The 17,311-nt window shown below is 40.5% G+C and overlaps 1 non-coding gene across 1 annotated transcript; it reads left to right on the top strand.

The window, feature by feature from the left end:
* Positions 1-16,419: 16,419 nt before the first annotated feature.
* On the top strand, positions 16,420-16,494 carry Trnas-uga (transfer RNA serine (anticodon UGA)). The gene has a single exon. It is a non-coding gene; the product is annotated as a tRNA-Ser (tRNA).
* Positions 16,495-17,311: the final 817 nt, after the last annotated feature.

Raw genomic sequence — 17,311 nt, 5'->3', positions numbered from 1 at the left:
GGGAATCGAACCCGGGAACCCGGGCGTGGGAAGCGAGAACGCTACCGCACGACCACAAGATGCGGGCAAAACAGTATCGTATTGTTTCATATTCATAGTATAAACACGCGTTGTATGTCGAAGTGATAACATTTTTCCTAGGAAAAGTGACAAATAGTTTGGTAAACCTCTCGAAAAGTAAAGTATGAGGCCAAAACGAAGTGTTTTTAAGAAATGCGGGTTTCATTGTAATATGTTTTCGAAGAAATGGAAACATTGTGTTCAACATGTGGCGAGTGAAGCTACAGACAATGAAATACAGGCAAACTCGTCAGTATCTAGATAAACACCCATTAGTGCTTGCAAGATTAAAATAAAATGTTGTGATAGACAATTTTCTCAAAACAAAAAATATGTAAGTGGTAGGTTAGGTTATATTCTGATAGATTTACACATCCTAACAAGGATGTTAGGTGAATGTGTGTGTTGTAAAATATGTGGAGGGCCATTTAGTTTACAGGAAGACAGAAAAACAGACAGAAGAAACGTATCATTAATTGTGCCAGTTGTAAATATATTCATTCATTTTGGAACTCTGATAAGTGTAAAGGTAATTATTTTGAAGTAAATCTTAGGTGTCAACAGCTTTGCCGCAGTGGTAACACCGGTTCCCATCAGATCACGGAAGTTAAGCGCTGTTGGGCTGGGCTAGCACTTGGATGGGTGACCATCCAGTCTGGTACTGGTACGCTGAGCGCTGTTGGCAAGCGGGATGCATTCATACCTTGTGAGGCAAACTGAGGAGCTACTTGATTGGGAAGTAGTGACTCCAATCTCGTAAACTGACATACGGCTGGGAGAGCAGTGTGCTGGCCACATTCCCCTTCATATCAGCATTCAGTGATGCCTGTGGGCCTAGGATGACATGGAGGCTGGTCAGTACCATTGGGCCTTCATGGACTTTTCGGACAGAGTTTAGTTATTTTAGTAAATGTTTGGTGGTTTTATGGATTGAGAGCTATTGGCAAAGGACACAATGCAGTAGAAACAATGTGTGCCATGATAAAAATGCCATGCCCACCTTGTAAAATCGACAAGAATGCAGGATTTATCGGAGCAACTGTGGAATCTGTTGCATGTGAGTCAATGAAGCGTGATGCAAACGAAGCTGTTGAAGTAAATGATGGTATGAGTGACATACCAGTAGCTTTTAATGGCACTTGGCAGAAGCGCACCTACAGTTCTAAGAAATCTGTTGCTACGCTAACAAGTGTGGATATTGGAAATGTAATAGATTTTCAGATTTTAACCAAACATTGTTGTGAGTGTAAATCAGGGAATGAAGAAGGGCATACCTGTGAGAAAAATTATGAAGGAACAAGTGGTGGTATGGAGTTCTCTGCAGCTATTGGAATTCTTAGTTGATCTGTGAACGAAATGGGAGTGTGTTACACTAAGTTCTTAGGTGATGGAGACTCAAAAGCATATAACAGTGTAGTAGCCACTCAGCCTTATGGTGGGAAGATTATCACAAAACTGGAATATGTTGGTCATGTCCAGAAGAGGATGAGCACCAAGTTGAGGAAGTTGGAACAAAGTTTGAGAGACAAGAAACTTTCTGATGGTAAAACCATAAGAGGCAGGCTGAGAGACAAAATGATTCGTGAACGACAGCAGTATTATGGGATGGCTATTAGAAATAATACTGAGGATTTGTTGAAAATGAAGCAGGCAGTATGTGCTACCTTCTTCCACAGACTGTCAACTGATGAAAAACCAGGACACCACCTTTGCCCTCCTCGAACTGATTATGGTGCAATTACAGCAAAGCCCAGTACTCAAACAGTTCATACAACCATAAACATTCCATCCCAGCAGCAGTTATGGACATCATAAAACCTATTAACAGAAAAGTGGCAACCCTGAATTACTGAAGAAGTGTCTGTATGATCAGACTCAAAACCCCAATGTGTCATTCAATAATCTTATATGGACTTGCTTACCAAAAACTGTTTTTGTTGGAATGAAGATACTAAAGTGAGGGAGGGGGGAGGGGTCAGTGATGCTGTTATTGCTTTTAATGATGACAACACTGGTAGGGTGAAAGTGCTACCACTCATGGTAATCAATCCTGGAGCAAACTTTATCAGAGAACTTGAACAACTGGACAAGGTTTGCATTGATAAAGCAGAGTATGCTCCACAGTTGGCTACTAAGGAGTCCAGAAAGAAGAGAAAACTTGGAAAAAGATCAGTAGGATGATATACAGTATGGTGCAGAGTGCTTCTGAGTGACTGAAAATAAAAAATTAAACATATATTAGGTGAATTACAGTCTTTTGAAACTTTAGAAGCCATTCCTGAAAATTTACATTTTCTGTTGCATTTTTCTCTAAATCTCAGAAACCACTTCGAGTAGAGTATTCAAATTTTCAGGGATTAAAGGCATACATATCCTGAGTCTATGGAACTAAACGAAGAACATAATGTTATGTATAATTAAAATTATTTAGGATAAAATACAAGAAATACACAAAATTTTAACCATGTGATTAAAAAAATTGTATTTCCCAAAGCAGTGGCTGAAATGCGATTATTGTAGTTCAGTAGACTCAGAACATACAATTTAATGTGCTGTAAAAGATTCATGTCAATGGTTACAGTGGTTCCTGAAAATAGGGAAGCCAAGTCACTAAATTTAACATCGTCGGGATAGGGCATTCCAACTCCCCAAGGGGACACGCCCCTGAACGGGCTGCATTTTTAACATTATCTTCACCCTCATAGTGCAACTGATCTATAAATGAGAGACAGCTAAAAATTCTTACACACAATTAGGGTCATTAGTCAAAGCATTTCCCAAAAAATCTTTGAGATATTTATTATATTTTGGTACTGACAACAATATTTATAATAGTATAAAAAACAGAACAGTATCTCACTGTGGTACCATTATCTTTGGAACCACTGATTGCACAGCTTGGAAAAAGTGTCAAGAGTACAGACAACATTCGCATAAGTGTTCTATCCACCAATTTCCTTCCCTCATGCTGATCTGTGAAAAAGACAAGTAACTTATTTTACTACAACAAAAATATTTAAAAATGTAGCTCAACTATCACCAACATCATCATCATGTTATAAATTTTTCAGGAAATAGGAGACAAGGGAGGTAGAGGAGGTAATTCTCAATATCTGTACCAATTAGTCATTTAGGAGAAAAGTGTACCTGAATGACGAAAATTCATGTTTTCAGTAGATCGCAAAAGAAGATTTACAGATTTATTAACTTACCACTATGCTCATTCAGAACATTCCAGCTGCATACTCCAATGGTCCTCCTATTTCCTTATCCTCCATACTCTTTCTCTTCATTCTTTTCTTTATCTTTGACTCATTGGTAGCAGCTTCTGCAGCTGTCTCTGCTTTGGTTACCTGCTGCTTATCAATAGCAGTTAGAGCTGAAGCCATATTCCTTCCTGTATGGATGTTCAGTTTCTTCATAACATTGATCCTTGAAATTGCACCATCATTGAATGTTATTATTGCATCCATTACACCAGTCTTCAGCACTGTCAGCCCAACAAATACAGTTTTGGGTATTCTATCCCATACACATTTAATATTTGTTTTTTTTTTGTGGGATCAAAAATTTTAAAAAATCTCTCACACCAGCCTGATTTAGCTTCACTGATCAGGATAGTAAAAACATGCGTATGTTAAGGGAATTTTCATTCACAGAGCAGGCTTATCACATTCACACAGTTCAGTATTGTTCTATCCTGATTAAATTGAGCTTAACTTAAATTCCATAAGCCAGTGAAGCAATTTCGAAGTCTCGGTGCGATGAAAATTGTCAGTCGATCTCCTGGAAACATTTGTAATAATTATTAACTTTCAGTGATCACATCGGGAAGACTGGAGATCTGCTGGTAAGACTGTGTTAGCCTGTTTATTTGAAGTAACTGGATATCTTGAGCATACAAAATGGCAGGTTCATCCAGTGTAAATCAGTCGTTCCCCACTGATCCCGTGCAACACAGCGTAGTAAGCAGACACTGTCAATAATAATCAGTTAAATAATACGCAAACACACTTACTTTAGTTTAGTTCATGTATTAAATTCCTTCTCATACAGAATCTCATCAAGATGGCGACTAGCTCAACAATACATACATATACATCCTCTTTCTTTCACGACTAATCGGCAAGAATTCCTTCATTCTTTTCATAAGAGAAAACATAGATAGCAGAGCAGCTATTCCATGGAGTAAACGGATGCTCAAAGGAATAATTGGGCTTGAAACTACTTTGCATTGATAATCGGTAAGATAAGAAGAGATATTTCGAGATATGTACTGAGTTATAAAATTTCCGAAAATATTGTGAAGAGACCGCTGCAAGAGACATTACACACAGTTGTTGAAGCTTACATTTCCATTCTGAGAGAGACCATGCATACATTTCCTGAATTGATTTTTATTTGCCAGATCCCTATATATAGGCCTAATTGCCTCCATTACAGCAAGTGGTAAGGAATGCTTGCGGGAATATTGTATGCCCGTAGTATTGCTCATCCAGTACTTGCATCATAAATCTTCCCATTTTGGACACAAACCATACTGTGCGGTTTCATCTGTTAACATTGTGAAATCATGTTGCCCAAATAGTTCGTCTCATGCTCTCCAAATCTCCTACATTTCTCCTTATTGTTAGTCCACAATATTGAGTCAAAGAATCAATTTCACTTTTTGTAAGATGACCTGGACCACCTATGTGTTTTCCATCTGACAGGTTTTTTTCACTGAAGTCTTTACACAAACATGGGTGCCAATAAATTTACTTGAACAACCCTGTCAGTGCTTTGTTAGACAGTCATAATCTAGTATCTTACCAGTTTCAATAAATGTGGCAGTTACAACCCCATTCAGAGAAATATGACCTCTCTTCTGCCAAGATCCATCAAATGCTGCTACAATGTCTGTATTCTCAGACAAGACTACTGCTTTTTCTGCTGCTCTTTTCATTGAATGCTCACTTACACAACATAAAAGCATTATGTATTAATTTATTGTATCTGTCAAACCTCATTGGAGGTGGAGGCAAATCCATCACTGCACAAAAAGCCTGGGCAGCTCTCCTTCCCCTTCCAATACATCGCATTGCATAAGCAAGCTGAATATTTACACCGTAATGTTGACTATCAGTTACTGGCAATATCATAGTATCACTGTGCAACCTACACAAGCTACAGGCAATCACTAACTGACCTGAAAGACCCTTACTTGCTGAGATGTCCTCAGAAATGTCAATACTACCTTCACAATTGCAGTACTTATATTTCACAGCACTCTTCAAAAGTCTTGACAGCATATTTAGGTTCACAATATCATTTCTGTCATTATTACTGTTCACAATACTACTATGCTTGTTCTTATTACATTCAAAAAGCGAAATTTTATGTCTAGAAGCACTGCCTGTGGACACAGTTTCCACAGACGACATTTGAAGCAGGTGATGTGTATTATTTGGTTGTGTTTGGAACTGATTGCCACGAAACTTTCGTTTGGGAATAAATTTCTTTACTCTCGGCATTTGTAGCACAGGAAACACACACACACAGAAACAAAACAACACATAATAACTACAAAACCACACATGCATGAAATTCCAAAATCATATATTCTCAGATCTTTGTTTACATTCTAACTGTAACCTTCTAAACATGCCTGTGCTTTGCTTCCGGGAGTCAGTGCCTTCTAGAATACATATGTGTTAATGATCGATAACAAACAACAGACAAAACAGTGGAACAAAATAATGCATCATGTATTCTAACGCACTTCAAATTTACAGTTGGTTGTGGCCACTATGCGAAAATTCTTTCAACCTCAATTTTACAACAAACGGAAAATGATAATGCCCATAAACTTTAAATTTTTGGAATCAGCATGAAATGCTCTTTTCTGTTGTTCAATCATGCCTAGATGATCAATAACACTGTTTGGTTATGTCCACATTGTTACCTTGTGCCAGGAAGGGCTGTCAACAAAGGAAGTGTACAGGTGTGTCAGAGTGAATGAAAGCAATGTTGTTCAGATATGGAGGAGATATAGAGAGACAGGAACCTCACTCAGGCTGCCCAAGGGCTACTACTGCAGTGGATGACCACTACCTATAGATTATGGCTTGGAGGAACCCAGACAGCAATGCCACTATGTTGAATAATGCTTTTTGTGCAGCCGCAGGTCATCATGTTATGACTCAAACTGTGTACAATAGGTTGCATGATGCGCAACTTCACTCCTGACATCCATGGCGAGGTCCCTCTTTGCAACCACGACACCATGCAGTGTGGTACAGATGGGCCCAACAACATGCCAAATGGATCACTCAGGATTGGCATCAAGTTCTCTTCACCAATGAGTGTCACATATGCCTTCAACCAGACAATTGTAAGAGACATGTTTGGAGGCAACCCAGTCAGGGTGAACACCTTAGACACACTGTCCAGTGAGTGCTGGAGGTACCCTGCTGTTTTGGGGTGGCATTATGTGGGGCCAACATACACCGCTGGTGGTCACGGGAGGCGCCGTAACAGCTGTACGATATGTGAATGCCGTCCTCCAACCGATAGTGCAACCATATTGGCAGCATGATGAAATAAATCTCTGGTGAACAACCTAGTATGAGAGTGCATAGGACACAATATTTCGGCAGTTGACCACGTTGTCATCATCAGATGTGCTGATGTATTCAGCGCACCTGATGATGGTGACATGTACTCAGTACATTAGCGCACCTGATGATGGCAACATGGTCGATTGCTGAAATATTGTGTCCTATGCGCACTCATACCCGGCTGTTCACCCAAGATTTATTTTGTCATAAAATACGCCTGGAGGAATTGAAGATTCACATATTGGCAGCATACTGGCAAGGCACTCACCTTCATGGACGACAGTTTGCACCCCCATCATGCACATCTTGCGAATGATTTCCTTCAGGATAATGACATCTCTCGACTAGAGTGGCCAGCATGTTCTCCATACATGAACCCTATCGAAAATGCCTTAGATAGGTTTAAAAGGTCTGTTTATGGATGAAGTGACCCACCGACCACTCTGAGGGATCTACGCCGAATCGCCTTTGAGTAGTGGGACAATCTGGACCAACAGTGCCTTGATGAAATTGTGGATAGTATGCCATGTCAAATACAGGCATGCATCAATCCAAGAAGATGTGCTATTGGGTACTAGAGGTACCAGTGTGTACATCAATCTGGATCACCACCTCTGATGATCTCACTGTATGGTGGTGCAACATGCAATGTGTGGGATTCATGAGCAATAAAATGGAGGAAACAATATTTATATTGATCTCTATTTCAGTTTTCTGTACAGGTTATGGAACTCTCCAAACCAAGGTGATGCAAAACTTTGTTTAGTGTGTGTAGTAAAATAAGGGAAATCAGAGCTCGCACAGAGAGATATATGTGTTTGTTCTTCCCGCAGGCTGTTTGAGATTGGAATAACAGAGAATTATTGTGAAGGTGGTTCAATGAACTCTCTTCCAGGCATTTAAGTGTGATTTGCAGAGTATATATGTAGATGTAAAGTACATACAATGCAGTAGCTGACTGCAGTTGACTTGCCTTTCACTTTTGGAATATTTCTCCCTTGTTCTTATGAAGAGTTTCAGTCTCAAGATTAATAAACATTATATCACTGTGCTTGTCTTTTCAAGTGCTTTTGGATGCCATTAAAGCAGTATATCATTCTGTTTAAAATCTCATACTTGCTACAATAACTTCATCAATACAAGAGTTTGGGTATTGGGCCATGTCATTGTAAGTCACTAAAACAATTAAATTGCCAACCTTTTGACCAACTTGCTACTGTCCTCTTCAGGGTCATTTACTATCCTGAAGAGGACCACAGCAAGTCAGTCAAAAGATGAGCAGTTTAGTTATTTTGGTAGTTTACAATGTCTCAGCCCGATACCCAAAATTATTTTATATTTATGTTCAATCCTTACTTTCATTGGACAGTGGAAGCACAAAGAGGTACATGCTGCAACTCCAATAGCTGCTAAACAGAACAAGTGCTACCAAACAGATACATTGCCTTCTTTCAGTTTCACAATCTTACCGAGGTGTCATTTGGTTTACTTCTACTACTTCACAGATTTTTCGCTATATAGCTCCATTTATTTGAGCATCTCTTGTAATATCTGAAATTGAGAATTTGTCAAAGAATCAGGCAGTTTTCCTTACTTTAACATTACCAACTTATTAATCTGAATGTTGATTTTGTTTGTTTTTGTAGAATAATTTCTTTCATCTATAAAATCTTAAATGATAATTTCTAGTAAATATTTTCTTTTTATGTCCATAACTTTCTTTCTGTTCTATGGTTTTATGTTGAATGCTCACTACTTAAATAAAGAGCATCGTATCACACTGGCTGACATTAGTATCAAAATATAAAGTTAATCAAAATGCACATCAATACACACAACTTGTGACTTGTTGTTTTACCTGGATTCCTCATATACTTTTTGTTATAATTTTAATACACTTAATCAAAGTTGTTTTCTCTTTGGTCTCAGTAATTGGTAAAAAAAATTATGTAACAGTGAAATTCAAGTGCAGGTATCTCACATCAGGAATTACGAAGCCATTCTAATTTTGTTATGTAACAAAGTCTAATAAAAAATGGATGGTATTTCTAATTTAATGACAGTTCCCTGTAACAGTTGCCTGAATAGAGGTCATAAGTTAAATTTTTATGGTTTCCTTAGATTAATCTAAAATACTTATAGCATAGACCTCAGAAATTCTGCCTGCTGGAAACCATATAGTAAGGATGAAAGGCTAAAGAAGTGAGAAATCATGATCATATCTCAAGTTGTATGTGGACATGCTGAAAAGTAATGCCTCAGAATTTTTTATTCTATTTCCAATATTGGCTGATTGTATTACATATCTTATGTATTACTTGGTCAACTTTCTCACTTCGCTGAAGCAAGTTGCAACCCTCTGCTGCTAGAGGGCTCTGAATTGCAGTGCGTAACATGGCGGTGTGTAACATAACTATGTTAGTGCATGAGAAATGTTGAATGTTAATAAAGTTTGTTTTATTTTAAAATCTTTGACAGTTTTCACATAAAAAATTCAGAGGCATAGCATTCAGCACACCTTCATAATTATCTGTGAATACTTGCAAATACAATTGGCAAAACAGACAAAAATATAAGAATATAATGTTCCATACTACTCTTGGAGTGCAAACATGTAGGCAAATGTGGGTAAATTTGATGTAGTAACAATCAGTGATGGATTATCAGTAAAATATTTGTGGGAAGAAAACAATTATCATAATATCATTGACCAATATCTACAGGAATCAGCAGCAGTACAGAGAGGAGTAAAATATACAGATATACGTAAGTCCAACAATCTGGCATAATATATTAAATTTCTTATGGGTAATGTAGTGGAATTCCTATTAAATATCTTATGGCTAATATAGTGAAACTCAAAATCTGAATTTAAGAACTTTCTGTTTGTCAGTTTCTTCTACTCCATTCAAGAGATTTTATAGGACTTCATGAAGTAAACCTACCAGTGACTGCCTTTGGTGTAATTTGTAAGGATAATAATTTATATTTTATATATCTGTTTTTAGTTCAGTGCTGTAAATCATTATTTAGTGCCTTATTTGCTTGCATGGTATAGAACAAATCAGAATGTATTTAACCTTGAATTCATTTAGAATTGAAATATTTGAGTGATATGTAGAGAGGATCAATAGATAAAGGAACATAATGCAATATAACTGGAGTTAAAACAAAAAAAGTTACAAACATTGGCTGCAAGTGAGGATTGATTGAATTCAATGGGGAATGTCAAAAATTTGTGCCAGACCAGGATCTGAACCCATGTCTCTTGCTTACTAGACAAATGCACTGTCCATTTTTTTCTTCTTTTTAAACTTCCCTGGTGCCCAAAAGGAGGTATGGGACAAAGTGAGCAGTGGTCACAACCTGAGGGTAAAAAAAACACTACAAAGGAAATTGGTGAGAAATTGTCTGTATTTGGGACTGTGGTAAACTGCACAGTGCCATTCATTAAGGAAGTGCCAAAGTCAAGGACAGTTTTCTCGCTATCAGCAAACAAGTAGTGAACTCAATGTCCAAAAATCCACTTCACAAAGTTCATCTTTGTTTGTGGGAAGTATTTCAAGGCTGGAATAAGGAGCAGGTGAAATGTATCTGATGAGGCATTGTGGGGGTAACTAGGGCCAGCATCTGTTGCACTAAGACCAACCATTGTATCACTCTCCATGTGCAGTGCTACCGGCAAATCTCCAGCACCTCAACCTTGTGGACTCTTGGGAGCATGCTCATGCTGATCATCCAGGGTTTATGCATTTCACTAACCATTGTCCCAGTTGCCTGGAACATGTTTATATCTTCAGCAATATTTGTGGTGGGGTGCCAGATGCTGAAGTCTGGCCCATTGCACTGTCTGATCATAATGCATCTGTTTGTGTCATACACCTACCACTGATTCTCACACCAAGCAATGCTCATCCATGTGCAGAACATCACAGGCAGCACTTTATGGGCTGTGTGCAAGGTGAATCTCAAAAGGCATGACCAGAATACTTGCTTATCATTGACCACAAGATACCATGCATTCTGGATGTCAGTGGCAAAATAAGGAGGGCACACCAATCACCAGACAGGACACTGGACAACATGGGGATGCTTCCCCTCAATCACATTTGGTGACCTGTGCTGCTGACGAAAGGCATAGATTACCTTCATGGATGTCAAGTACATTGGCAGTATTGCTGTACAGACATAGGTCAGTCCAAGGAAGAGATGGTGAAAGTAAAATAAGGGTGGTGAACATCCAAAAGATGGATAGGAACTAAGAGAGAGCATGGTGTAAGGGCCTCTATCAACAGGCTGATAAGGCATGTAAGGCAATTGTGCCATAGGACTATTTGGGAGCTGATGAAAATATCTGTAACTCTGTCAGGGACATAATACGGACCTAAACCACTCCTGCACTGTGGGAGAGTGAGGGACACATGTCTTATCTCAAACAGCAAGCTGTGGAATACGTATGAACCCAGTGCTATGTGGAATGTGACAGACCATGGGCAGTGAAAGAGGAAGTGTCTCCACCATGCGGGAGATACGTGATGCCAAATACACATTAACATAATGTGTCCATTGCAGAAGATTGAGGGCTTGTAAATGGTGATCTAGGAGCCCAGCTCATAGTTGGGACAGTAGGTGCCAATAGTTGAGGGTAACTGTGCACTGTACATTACTTGCGAATTCTAGTCCTATGCATCAGATGGTAGCAGCTACACGCAATGGAGCAGCACTGTCTGCAGGAAGCTCTGCACCTATAGCCATGGCGCTTGATTTGCAGACATTAAGATAGCTACCAGAAGCTTTACCATAGATGGTAACCCTTTCCAATGGCTCTCTAACCTCAGTACCACTATGAAGAATGATGATGAGATCATTTACATAAGCAGTGCAGCTGAATACATGGTCACCGAGAGACATCCCAGACAGGATTTGATGGAATCCACAGGGCAATGTTGCCATTGTGAAACCATTCAACAGTTTAGACAGCAGATAACCTTGATGCACCAAATGATGGACCAAGATTGGAGAAGTGAGACGACCATTGTAGTGTACATGGGTTGTAGCTCCATGAAGGAGATGCATTACATCAGCAGTGGTATTAGGGTATTCCATATTGCAGAGTGCCATTTCCAGGTAGTTGTGATCAACCCAATGGAACATCTGGCTGAAACCAAGTGCTGCCAAAAGTCCACACACATTACTAGCTTGAGCCAGAGCAATTATGTCCTTATAGTGACAGAGGGCAGTATGGATATTAGTGGCATCTCCCAAAGAGTTTGATCAGGGGAAACCATGTACTGGGTCATGCATTTAAGCTGTGCAGCCAACAAGTGGGTAAATATTTTCATTCACTGTTGAGCAACGTCAAGGGGCAGTAATAGTATGTCCATTATATGCCATGAAGGCTTGTGGATGGGAATGAGAAGACCTTGAGTGACATAAGGTCGCTAGGTGACAAAATGTTTGATAAAACTCTAGTGGGAGGTCATCGGGGCCAGGGCCAGGGGAGTTGTCCAGAGAACATACTTGGATAACATGATGGACTTTATCCTCCATTATATTGGTAAGCAGAGCCATCATTGCATTCCCAGAGACTGAGTGTAAGGACAGTTGGGAGACCACCATAATGTTCACAGGATAGTGGTTTTGTACAGAGTACAGTATAACCTAATGTGCATGGAGGGCAGACCCAATATTGAACTGAGTACCTAGCACTGCCCATCATTTGTGAGAAAACTTGAGTCCTCCAACAGTGGCACCATTCTGCTATCACATGGTACACAGGTGGACACTCCTACACTAACCCGTCATGTGTGCATGCCCTGACCGTAACTCCTTCAATGTGATGTTGGTAGAGGGATGTGAGCTGTAACTTGGCATGATTAACACTCTCCTGATGATGGTCTGGTGAATACAGAATCATAGTACATTCCCAGAGAATGCTGAAGTAGAAATACTGAGTTTGTCGCCACCACACCACAACCTCCCTTCCATAATCAATTAATGCCTTGCAGAGGGCAGGCTTTGCAGGCTGATATGCAGCATGGCACTGATGACAAGCTGTCCACATGGTCTCAATGAGCTGCCAGCAGTCAGATTAAGTAAAATGGATTGTGTTCAGTTTAATTGGTCCCTTTCCACGCTACACCCTTTGGCAACAGACTGATGACACAAACAGATGCATCATGATCAGACAATGCAATGGGCCAGACTTCAGCATCTGGCACCCCACCAGAAATATTGCTGAAGATATAAACATGTTCCAGGCAACTGTGACAGTGGTTAGTGAAATGCAGAAACCATGGTTGATCAGCATGAGCATGCTCCCAAGAGTCCACAAGGTTGAGGTGCTGGAGAATTGCCGCTAGCACTGCACATGGAGAGTGATTCAATGGTTGGTCTTTGAGCACCTGAGTGGATCTGAAGTCACCTCCCATGATCAATGCATCCTGCCAACCCAGGAAGATAGGCATGACTGACTCAGAGAAGAAAGTAGAACATTCACAGCAGTGGGCAAAACCAGATAGCACATAGTCACTGATTATCTAATGCCACTAAATGTGAGAACCATACATATAGCATCAGGGAGACAAGCAACTGTATCACCAAGGATCCTATCATGTAGAAGGAATGCCACCCCACCACCAGTAGGAGAAACATGGGAAAGGTATGCTGTGCCATAAAGCCTTGGGGAGCACAAAAGATTGCAACACACACCTCCTGAAGGAGGGAATTGTCAACATCTGCAGTATACAGCATTTCATGGGGTAAAAGCAGTATGTGTGAATGGTATTGATATTGACCATGGCTATATGATAAGTTTGAAATGTTTCCATTGCCAGGAGAATGGAGATAGGGATACAGGAGGATCACAGGGATCTCCCTATTAGGGCTCTTAGAAAGGGCACATCACTCTTGACGGATGGGGAACAGATCCCATGAAGGGGTTCCATTGCTCTGTATACCTCCAGAACTTCCATCCTCAGAATCAATGTCATCTGCCCCAGAGACAGACATCTCATGGGACCAGTTCACTGAAACGCTACCAGATGTGTGCCCACTGGTAGCATCAGACACAGAAAGGGAAGCAGCCACATCAGATGCAAATGTCCATACGTGGATGCTAACTGAAGACAGTGTCGGGGCAGAGATGTCATGCTGTTGGGTGTCAGGGCTTCAGAGGCAGCACATCATCAGCAGGAAGATAATCATCCTATGAACACATCTGATGGAGACAGTGATCAGAAAGGGTATGCCACTGTCTCTTCTGTTTCCTCGGTGACCATTGCTTCCTAACACATTGTTCTGTGTCAGTTGGTTGGCAACTGTCATCAAACATGTGGCTAGAAGCCAGAAAAATGGAGGTCAGTACAGCTCCATGATCAACAACCATGGGGTCAGGATAGGCGGCTTGCATCTACTGATGGCCATGGGGTCAGGATAGGTGGCTTGCATCTACTGATGGCCATTGTCCTTTAGTACTTCCTCCAGTGACAGTGGACAGTGTAGAAGAGACTGACAAAACACCCATCACATTGTCAAGGGGAGTCAATGGTAATGCCAACTGAGTCACAGTGGGTGCAGCAGGCAAAGCCCCATAGCAGATGAATAAGACTGAGATAACACAGTGGGCACTGCAAGGAGAGCAACATTTCTGATAGGTGTCTGAATGAGTCTACACTCGAGTCATTCAGAAAAGACATGGTCTTCCTGCCCACAACCTGAACAAGTGTACCACTGGTTATCATACATTATTACAGCCCTACAGCTGGCAATATCCAACTAGAATGGTACATGTTTCCTCAGTTCAATTTTTATCTGATGGACACCATTGAGGGCACAGTACATCTTCCGTGTTTCATCAACATGACTGATGATGTTACTGTAAAGTTTAGAGGCAGCCACAACAATGTCCAATGGCACCTCAAATGGGAGTTCGAAAACCCTCAACATTCAGAGGCCAAAAGCAGTGTGATTAACAATGTCGGTCCCAATATGGCCTTCAGAGCACTGGAACTTTAGATAATTATTATGTTGCTGCACATCAGTGCACAACTTTTCATTCACCAGCTTTATGTACACAGTAGTACTGAGGATCAAAAAATGAATTCTGAGGACACCTTGTAGCGAGAGGCAGATTTTGTCTTGTATAAACTGTTCTACTTTATACACCTTTGGTCACTCATGATTCAGAGGGAAAGTTAATTTAATCATGGCTAGGTGGTAGGAAAACCCCACAATCATCGATGAAGTCAAACTCTAAGACAAGCAGACACACAGAAGTAAACAAAAGTATGTTTGCTCACAAGCAGCACAATGGATGAGACACAAACAGGTTGTGCTCAACTCACCAGTGCCAAAGGCAGACAGCCCATAGAGCCATTCAAACACAGTGCTCTTTGCAACTTCATGGACTACTGTAGCATGCCCCCTGTCAGACTCAAACTCTCAACTCAACCATGCACTCGTAATATAGTACCCCTTGCCCATTATCCTCATTAATTGTGATGTTTTGCCAACTCCCATAAGAGTTCAAGCCCGGTGTCCATCTACACTGAAGATATCATTGCTCACCTTCATCTTAGTTACATGTATGTGGTGTTTTTTCATTAAGACATGTCTTGAAGAACAGGCACATTTTGATTCAGCAGTCATTATAAATTAAGACACAAAAGAAGTACGGATATTGGTTGCAAGTGGGCAGTGTTTGAAATCAATGGGGAAAGTTGAAAATTTGTGCCAGACCGAGATTCAAACCCATGTCTCCTCCTTACTAGGCAAATGCTTTGACCACTGAGCTATCTGGACACAGAGGCGGATACAGAAAAACCTCAAGGAGGGGGTGCTAAAGATAATTTGAGCTACCTTTTCTTTTACTGTAATAAAAAATAATCAAGTCACATGCAAAGTTTTATTTAAACTGATTATACACATATTCAAGACAATGCCATCTCGTCAATGGATCACTCTCACTCTTGGCTAATCTTCACACTTGCACTTGCTACAACTAGGACTTTTCACTTATTCATCCTTCAGTCTTAATATTTCTGCTTCTGAATATAAACTAGCTTCCTATTCAATGAATAATCCATATTTATAATGCTATGTATCAAAGATTCTCTGTACAAGAAAACCACAGAATATTCATGACTTTTCTCGAACAAATGCCAGACAGAATAATGTATCGAGATCATGAGAATGGCTGCGACTTTTTTTGTAGCATGTGTCAGCTATCTATGTGCCAGACGGAAATTTATAAAATATGATGATGCATATGCTACATAGGAATGTACAACTACTTGATAACTCGATTCAGTTGAGTCAGCTGATGAAAGAAACGAACGAATAGCATGTGGGCTGACTGGCAGGGGAGTGCGAGTGGCAATGCAGGTGCCCTGCAAGGGGGAGGCATATGCCCCACGTGTCCCCCTTATATATCCACCACTGTCTGGACACAGTGGTCATTGCAGCAGTTCAGGCTACCCTAATATGTATCCCGTCTGACCCAAATTCTCAACTTACCCACACAATACTAATGTAATGCCCCTTGCCCATTATCCTCATTACTCATGGCATTTCATAAGTTTCCTTATGAGTTCAAGCCTGGTGTGCATCTGCACTTAAGATTTCATTTGCTGTCTTCATCTTAATTATATATATGTGGTATCTGAAACTTCCTGGCAGATTAAAACTGTATGCCCGACCGAGACTCGAACTCGGGACCTTTGCCTTTTGCGGGCAAGCTGTGAGTACCGGGCGTGAGTCGTGCTTCGGTAGCTCAGTTGGTAGAGCACTTGCCCGTGAAAGGCAAAGGTCCCGAGTTCGAGTCTCGGTCGGGCACACAGTTTTAATCTGCCAGGAAGTTTCATATCAGCGCACACTCCGCTGCAGAGTGAAAATCTCATTCTGGATATGTGGTATCTGTTCTTTAGGACATGTCCAAAAGAAAAGACACCATTTTGGTGCAGCAGCCATTATGAATTAAGAAACAAAGAAATTAAAGGCATTGGCTGCAATCCAATGGGGAAAGTTGAAAATTTGTGCTGAACCAAGATTTGAATCCATGTCTCCTACTTCGCTGACCCATCCAGACACAGTGGTTCATTACAACTGCAAGCACTACTGTAGCACATGTCCTGTCAGACCCGAAGTCTCAACTTATCCATACACACTTTCAGACATATCCTAAAGAACAGACACCAAAGAGATCTCTGTGGTGTCTGTTCTTTAGGACATGTCCAAAAGTGTGTGTGGATAAGTTGAGACTTTGGGTCTGACAGCAGGTGTGGTACAGTAGTTGTAATGACCACTGTGTCTGGATGGGTCAGCAGTCAGAGCATCTGCCTAGTAAGCAGGGGACATTGATTCAAATCTTGGTCCAGCACAAATTTTCAGCTATCCCCACTGATTTCAATCAGCGCCTACTTGCAGCCAGTGGCTGTAATAATATTGTCCTAAAGAACCAGCACCAAAGATATGTATGTATATAATTAAGATAAAGATAGCCAATAGTCTCTTCAGTATGGATGCACACCAGACTCAGGAGTAATGAGGATAATGGGCAAGGAGAACTAGGTTAGTAGTGTGTGGATAACTTGACAATTTGGGTCTAACAGGGAGCATGCTATGATAGTCTATGCATTTCCAATGGCCACTAT

Source organism: Schistocerca cancellata, chromosome 1, assembly GCF_023864275.1.
Source record: "Schistocerca cancellata isolate TAMUIC-IGC-003103 chromosome 1, iqSchCanc2.1, whole genome shotgun sequence".
Classification (NCBI taxonomy): Eukaryota; Metazoa; Arthropoda; class Insecta; order Orthoptera; family Acrididae; genus Schistocerca; species Schistocerca cancellata.
The sequence above is the reverse complement of the archived record's forward strand: the minus strand, read 5'-3'. Positions and strand labels throughout refer to the sequence as shown.